This window comes from Berghia stephanieae, chromosome 4 (genome assembly GCF_034508935.2).
Source record: "Berghia stephanieae isolate SIO BIC M18660-M18661 chromosome 4, UCSD_Bste_1.3, whole genome shotgun sequence".
Taxonomy (NCBI): Eukaryota; Metazoa; Mollusca; class Gastropoda; order Nudibranchia; family Aeolidiidae; genus Berghia; species Berghia stephanieae.
In genome coordinates, this window is record NC_088363.1 from 39,126,411 (window position 1) to 39,135,598 (window position 9,188).

The window sequence follows — 9,188 nt, forward strand, 5'->3', positions numbered from 1 at the left end:
TCCTCGGTATGCGCGCATAGAGCTGCATCATCTGCAAATAGCATTTCCCTTATGAGGACTGTGCGGACCTTGGTCTTTGCTCTCAGCCGTGCCAGATTGAACAGCTTCCCATCACTTCTGGTGTGTAAGTGGACTCCTTCTGGGGACTCTTTGAATGCGAACTTCAGCAGTAAGGAGAAAAATATACCAAACAAAGTCGGTGCGAGGACACAGCCTTGTTTCACGCCGCTGCACATGGGGAAGGGTTCAGAGGCTCCACCGTCGTAGCTAATGGTGCCCTTCATGTCGTCGTGGAAGGAGGCAATGATGCTAAGCTGCTGAGGAGGACAGCCAATCTTCTTTAGCAGCTGGAAAAGGCCCTTCCTGCTAACAAGGTCAAATGCCTTTGTCAGGTCAATAAATGCATTGACAGCATTGATGGTATGCTCTTGGAATCTACATGTTTCCTACTTGAACCAATGCCCCATTTGTCGTACTTTTCTCTTGTACTTTCAATTGTAATCTATAACTTTTTCAACTATCCCATTTTCTTCCTTTTTACTGGCGCTGAAATGACCAAAATGCGTTGCAAATGCTGTAAAAACCCTTTAAAACAAACAAACATTAATTGTAAAACTGGAATGTTTTACTATCCCTTTTTCTTTCTTTTTTACCGGTACTGATATGACCTAAATGAATCACAAGCGCTGTAAAACCATTAAAAAGAACAACAAAAACTCTCCCATGCTGAATAAAGGTTGTGCTCAAGAAACCAAGCTTCCCTGTCTCCTACCATTTTAACCTAATTCGTTTGATTTTTGAAGTACGTAATTTTAAACAGTGCTTAAACTAATGATACTCCCAAAGTGGGCAGGGAGGTACTTATTGTGTCTTCTATCCCCCTGTATCTGTTTTCTAATTGGTTTCTGTCTTTGTCTTGGAATGAGATTACAGTGCAGTCCTGATAATTCGAATTGGGTGGGAAAAGCAAATGACTTCTATTTATCAGAATTCGATTTGTCTCCAAACAAGGGAAATAACTAAACCTGACTCCAGGTATCAGGGTTATATTACTCAGTTACCTCCCCTGACAAAAGGGGGTTTCCCTCTTACCATTTACACTTACGGTACACTGATTAGATTGATGAGTTTTATGTTATCACTGTGTGTTAGATCTATTTATAACCAACCCCCTTTGTTAGCCAGCAGCCAGCAGACCACAAGTTAGTCTTAGTGATGAGAGCGCGAGAAGGAGAGAGGGATGACGCGAGACAGCTGGTCAATTTGGAGAAAGAAGAGAGAGGGCGGGTGGGACGGAGAGGGAACAACACGCCATTACATGCCTCAGGGGTCTAGTTATTATTATTATTATTATTATTATTATTATTATTATTATTATTATTATTATTATTATTATTATTATTATTATTATTATTATTATTATTATTATTAGTCAGCTCAGTCATTAAAACGCGTGGGAGGGTGGATACGGGGAACAGGCAGTTCGTTACGACCTTCCAGAGTTTTTTTTTTTTTTAGTGATGGGCAAGCACTTGCACTTCGAATAAAGAGAATAACGACTGTTCGAATTCGAATTAAACCATGAATATTTTATATAGAAAAAGAAGAAAATAATTCATTACATCGTATTTTCTTCGATTTAAAAGAAATTCGGTTAATCAGATTTCGAATTATCTGGACTGGATTGTACTTAGTTTTGCCCTGGCTCTGGCTGAGAGGGAAACAGTCGAATGTATGGCTATAGTTTTGGGAGATAATTTTTTCCTTGTAAAGCATCTCTCTGTTATGTACTTATTTTTTCCTCTTAGTGGGATCTTGTGCTGGTGTCTGGGTGAGACATTTAGATGATCTCAAACTAAGTACACTAATCATGTGCTCTTGGAATCTACATCTGTTCCCTATTTCGACCATTCCCATTTGTCTTACTTTTTCCTTCAGTCCTTTCAATTGTACATCTATAATATTTTTACTGGCGCTGATATGACCTAAAAGTGTTGCAAGCGCCATAAAATCCTTAAAAACAAAACAAGATTTACGTACGTAATTTTAAACAGTGCTTAATCTATTGAAATACTTATTGGCCACTCTTTATTGAAAGCTTAGTCGCAGGGAGAGGATTGGTTTGTGTCATGTCTGAGTTATATATTTTATTCTCTATTGATTTCATTGCTTTGTTCCTTTTTCTGTTCTATTTTGTGTTGTTTTATCACTATTTATTATAAATATGAACCTCACCTAATCCGTTATTTGCTGGACTGTAGAAAAACTTGATAAAAAAATTTGACCTGAAAATTCATTTTTTCAAATATCATTCAATTTTCAATGACCCTCATCTGGACAAAAACTCTCAAACCTGGGACCCCACAAGGTCTTATTTTTAATTCGAGTTTTTCCACAATATGGCAGTTAACTGGTTAACATCAGTTTAATCTTTTGACAAGATGAGACACTATTCTGCCGATCCATCTATTCACGCTTCATGATTTTATCGGCTCATTTGTCTATGGCTCGTTTGTCCATTCATTGTTGTTGAATGTCTGTAAGTTACAGTGTAACTAATATATTGTCTAATGAAATTTTTCTAAACGTTATTTAAAGATGACTAAGTGAGAATCTAAAAGAACGAGAAATGTTCGAGTATTGATCATAAAGATGTGTTGCAAACTTCTATGATACATATTTTGTTTTTATATTTTTGTTTTTACCCCATTTGTACGCCACTGGCAAAATCAGTTAATTACAAACATGACCCATTAAGGCAAATTTCTGGACGGGGTTTTCTGACCTACCGGAGTGGCCTTTGTCATTTGTCTTACCTTTTCTTGCCATAGTGGGCAGGGAGGTACATACTGTGTCTTCTATCCCCTATGTCTGTTTTCCAACATGCTTTCTGTCTTTGTCTTGGAATGAGATTACTTGGTTTTGTCCTGGCCCTGGCCAGATACCCTGGCTGGGAGGGAAACATTCAAATGTATAGTTAGTTTTGGGAGATATTTTTTTCCTTGTAAATCATCTCTCTGTTATGCACTGTATTGTTTTGTTTATGTATTATATATGATTTGTAAACATTTGAGTGTATCCCTCTTAGTGGGGACTTGTGCTTGTGTCTGGTTGAGACTTTTAGGTGATCTCAAACTAAGTACACTGATAATGTGCTCTTGGAATCTACATCTGTTCCTTATTTGAACCAATTCCCCTTTGTCTGCCTTATTCTTGGATGCTTATATTGTAATTCTAGAACTTTTTACTATCCCATTTTCTTCCTTTTTACAAGAGCTGACATGACTTTAATGTGTTACAAGCGTCCGGGAAAACCCTTAAAAACAAACAAGGCAAATTAGTTAAAAGGTGTGTCTCAAGCAAGGAATTTACCCAATGGAAACCGTACGGTGCTCTTATTGGCTAACCAACCAGCGGCCTCGATGAGAAAAATATCCGCCATTGAGACATTGGCTGTGAATCGCGTTACTATAGTAAACAAGCGCTGATCGGCCGTTCATGAAATCTAAGAAAATAACTTTCTGCTCGCTCGTTTAACTCAAAATTATTCAAAACGATGTCTCTAAAATGATATAAATATGACTTCTTAAGGTTTTCTTCACGGTCAAAACCACACAACATTCTAATTCTATTAATGAATACGTCCTAGGCAATAAGGTCAGACCATGATGTGGTGGTGGTGATGATTGTAGTTGTAGTGGTAGTGATGATGATGTGGTGGCGGTTGTAGTTGTAGTGGTAATGGTAATGATATGGTGGTGGTGGTGGTGGTGGTTGTAGTAGTAGTGGTCGTGATGATGATGTGGTGGTGGTGGTTGTAGTAGTAGTGGTAATGATGCGGCTATGTGGTCTAGTAGTATGACACTCGCTTTCGGATCTGAAGGTCCTGGGTTCGAGCCTCGCGCTCGGCGCATAGTTGAGTCCTAGGAAAAGGCTCTTTATTCACATTCTCTCACCGTACTCAGGTGTAAAATGAGTACCTGGTCGTTAACAGAGTTGTCATTGTCCGAAAAAATGTAATATCGCCTAACAGGCGTCATGTCCCGTCCTACATGTTAAATGTTGACCAGGGACCCCTTGTAAAGCACTTTGAGCACATTTAGTAGATATTGCACTATATAAAGCTCAATTAAAAAAAAAATATTTCAATGATGATGATATGGTGGTGGTGGTTGCAGTAGTAGTGGTAGTGATGATAATGTGGTGGTAGTTGTAGTAGTAGTGATAGTGATGATGATGTGGTGGTTATTGTAGTAGTAGTGGTGGTAGTGATGATGATGTGGTGGTTGTGGTTGTAGTAGTAGTTGTAGTGGTGATGATATGGTGGTGGTGGTGGTTGCAGTAGTAGTGGTAGTGATGACGATGTGGTTGTGGTGGTTGTAGTAGTAGTGGTAATGATATGGTGGTGGTGGTTGTAGTAGTAGTGGTCGTGATGACGATGTGGTTGTGGTGGTTGTAGTAGTAGTTGTAGTGATGATGATGTGCTGGTGGTGGTGTAGTAGTAGTGGTAGTGATAATGATGTGGTGCTAGTGGTTGTGGTAGTAGTGGTAGTGATGATATTGTGGTGGTGGTTGTAGTAGTTGAGGTAGTGATGATGATGTGGTGGTGGTTGTAGTAGTAGTGGTGGTGGTGGTTGTAGTAGTAGTGGTAATGGTAATTATATGGTGGCGGTGGTTGCAGTAGTAGTGGTAGTGATGACGATGTGGTTGTGGTGGTTGTGGTAGTGATGATGATGTGCTGGTGGTGGTGTAGTAGTAGTGGTAGTGATAATGATGTGGTACTGGTGGTTGTAGTAGTAGTGTTAGTGATGATATTGTGGTGGTGGTTGTAGTAGTAGAGGTAGTGATGATGATGTGGTGGTGGTTGTTGCAGTTGTAGTGGTCGTGATGATGATGTGGTGGTGGTGGTTGTAATAGTGGTGGTAGTGATGATGATGGAGTGGTGGTCGTTGTAGTGGTGATGATGATGTGGTGGTGGTGTAGTGGTAGTGATAATGATGCAGTGGTGGTGGTTGTAGTAATTGCGGTAGTGATGAAGTGGTAATGGTGGTTGTAGTAGTAGTGACAGTGATGATGTGGTGGTTGGAAAACACATTATAGGTTATTATAATAGGCCTACATGATTACACACATTCATTTTTTGACAGCTTCATTGTGCCGTATATATACGCAACAGTTCTGAATCATTTTATTGTGGATTTTGATATTGTTTGTTGTTTTTCTTGTGTCGTTATGTTGACATAGAGACCGGATGAATGGTAATGCTTACATTTCCAGCCCAAGATATAATGGCGCTGAATGCTTTCATTGGTGGACACTTTTTAGGCTTCGTACGTATTCTCATTCGTTTAATTCTATGGTCTCAAGTTGTTTGTTTTGTTGTTTTTTTTATTTTTCAAGCCCACTTAGAGATTGCAATGTCAGGGAAGTGAATTCTACAGTCTATTGTCCTATTTTTTTAAAAGCCCAATCACCATAATGTTTGTCTGTTTTAGAAATTCGTAGATGGATATTGAGATCTAAACTACTGAATTTGGATATATTAGACATTGGAACACCCACTTCTGAAATATAAGTATATGAAGATGATCTGGTATTTTGAAGCAATTTATCAGAGAATGCCTATTTCACAGTCCATTCTGTCCTTGACTAGAGGCCCAGGAATGTAGCCGGATGAAATGGAAGGAAAATGTTCAGGTCTTATGCACCTCCTGGAGTTGAGAGATTTGAGGTAAGGTCAGGTTGATGAGAAATCAGTTAAGGCGTTTTGTTTTTTTGTTTGTTTTTAAAGGTTTTTCGGCACTTGCTACACATTAGTCATTTCAGCGCCAGTTAAAAGGAAGAAGATCGGATAGTCCAAAAATTCTAGATTTACAATTAAAAGCACACAAGTAAGACAAAAGGGGAAATCGTTCAAATAGGGACCAGATGTAGATTCCAAGAGCATACTATCAGTGTACTTAGTTTGAGATCACTAAGTCTCATCCAGATATAAGCACGAGATCCCACTTAGAGAAATAAACGTTTAGAACCCATTAATATATTCAAACCAAAAAAAAAAAAAACCAGCAATACATAACAGAGAAATGATTTACAAAGGAAAAAAAAAGTCATCCTCCAAAACTAATGCAATTACAATGCATTTGTTTCCCTCCCAACCAAGGTCTCCGGCCAGGACAAAACCAAGAAATGTCATTCCAAGACAAAGACGGAAAGCAAGTTGGGAAACATATAGGGGGGGTAGAAGGCAGCAATTGACCTCCTGTCCACTATGGTAAGGCACTTTAGCATAATCTTTATGCTGGTTCTGTCAGAGCGATTGACACCAAGGACTGACGTCTGGTTGGGGTTCCCGGCCTCCCATAATGGACAGGGAGGTAATTGCTGTGTCTTCTATCCCCCTGCATATTCTTTAATTCAGAAAAGTGAGTGGAGCTGGCACTTATGTTGATAATAACAAGAAATGAAGTGAGTAGGAAAGTTCCAGAAGACAACAGAGAATAAAAACTTCCCGCTGGTGATGGGGGCTAAACCCACGACCTTACTGGTATTACAACTCCACATGGCTGGGGTGAATGTGACTCTACCGGATGAGCTATCCACGACCCCGATTTAAACTTTAAATGATAAAGCTATAAAAAAATGAACTTTATATAGAGAATATCCACTAAATGTGCTCAAAGCGCTTTACAAGGGGTCCCTGGTCAACAGCACACAGCCGTTTACTGCTTTCACTTTAGTTCGACAGGTAAATTTTGCCGGACGCTAGTTCATAACAGATGGTGAGTCACGGCCTGTGCCGAAAGGGCGACTGAGCAATTTTTCCTATTTTGATGATTTTTTTCTCAAGTTCAAAGTGGCGTAGTAAAGATGCTATTAGATGTTGCAATAAGATATTTTAGAGTCATAACATACTTTTATTTGATATAATTTTAGTAGATCATTTGGGATTAGATTTTATAGGAAATAACCATAAAAATGGGTCAGAAATTTTAATTACTTCAACCGATATAATCAATAATTACAGTTATCTGAGTTTATACAAATAAATGAGAAATACTGCAATAATCATCAATATTCACAGAGTAGAAATATATAATCAAAGTTGTTTTGGAATGAAGCATTGTTGAGATATCCGCTCACCTGTACAGCAATATCCTTTTTTGACAGCAATAAAAAAATGCGTAATCACCGAATTGTAGGGGTTTGTTGATCAAATGATCAAAACGAACTGATTTTAGTAATGGCAATTGACAATTCTCAGGGAAATATATGTTATATACATTCCTTTGACGTTTGTATAGATCTAAACTATATAATAATAATAATAATAATAATAATAATAATAATAATAATAATAATAATAATAATAATAATAATAATAATAATATATGATGATGATCATGATCATTTTCATGAAAATAATATAGTGGCTATCACCTAAACGCCTGCCAATTTTGGTAAAACGCAATAATTTCTCTTTAAAATATCGTTCTAAATGCCCGTTTAAAAAAATTGGAATTCGCTTTTATATGTCCACTCTGACAGAAAGGAAATTTTAAAAAAAGACAGAAAGAAAGAATAAAGAATTTTACTGAATCATTTGCGGCCAAAGAATTGACTCATCACCTGTTTCCGAGAGTTTTATTTAACTTCCCAACGCCCCAAATTACTATCAATTCATTCAATATAATTTACTCCTCCCCACTCCACGCTCTCCGGCAAATCCTTTCATGTCCCTCAAACTGCTTTCTTTTCATTGAGCGTCCAATCAGCTTTTTACAATTGCCCATTTCCAATTGGCTACTGAATAAGGACAATTCTAATTTCAATTGTCCACCACTCGGTCATCAGCAAAGTCAAGAAAGCTCCTCCTACTCAAATCACACATACCCACGAATATGATAGGCCTTGTAGACCAGTCACTGGTCTTTGATGTTACACAACCATCCGCCAACTTTGATCACGTCGCTTTTGATGATGTCACTCAATATCTATCTTCTTCTCTCAACCCCGTTGACTGTACCACGAGTCAACATAAAAGAATATCGCGGTGAGGTGCGAATCGTGGAGATGGAATGACGTAGCTGTGTTAACTCTTTAAAGTTATAGGTTCAAAGTTCAATTGTCAGAGAGAACTGATGAGAGATTAAACTGAGGTGGTAAAATGAAAATTGTTTCGTGGTAAAACGTTGCATAAATTAGTTTTATGTACACCAAAACACACACACACACACTTACACACACTCTCTCTCTCTCTCTCTCTCTCTCTCTCTCTCTCTCTCTCTCTCTCTCTCTCTCTCTCTCTCTCTCTCTCTCTCTCTCTCTCCAGTGCTGCGACAAAAAAAAGGACGCCGACCAGATAGCTAATACTATTTAAAATGGAAATTTGTTGAAAATGGTCTGCTTATTGAACAACTGAAGCATCGTGGATAACAGAAATGATCATTGTGAATCAGTTGAAACACGTGATATCGATGTAATACTAATACTAGTAATAATCATAAAATATCAGTGTATTTATCTTACTCTTGATCAGCACTGTTAATAATAATAATAATAATAATAATAATAATAATAATAATAATAATAATAATAATAATAATAATAATAATAATAATAATAATAATAACTATAGATGTCGCTGGGCAGAGTCCATTAGCCATTTGCATTGAGACAATGCTTGTTTTCAGTATGACCATTCATCTGAGTAAAGAAAAAAAATCTTAGTTATTATTGATATTGATGATGATGATGATGATGAGATGATGATGATGATGAATGAATAATAATAATAATTGTAATTATAAGAGTTATAATAATATTATTGATTGTTAGTAATAATACGATAGTGATCGCCTAGATGCCTGCTAATAATAATAACGTAATAATTTTCCTTTAAAATATAGTTCGAAATGCCCGTTATTCAAAATGGAATCCGCCTATATACCCCCGTCAATGGCGAAGCGGTCTGCCGCCTAGCCAAATAATACCGCGTTCGTGTCGCCAGGGTCGTCGGCACGTCCGAGAAAAAAGCAAACGTCCCATGCATCAATCGATTCGCGGCCTGCCGATCGGAAAATGCGACGGCGGGGATGGCGAACTGACGCGTATATTGTCCCTGAACGTCGAGAGCCAGAGTATGGCAAAAAAATGAGCTTTTATCAAAGCTATTGGCCGTTCACTGC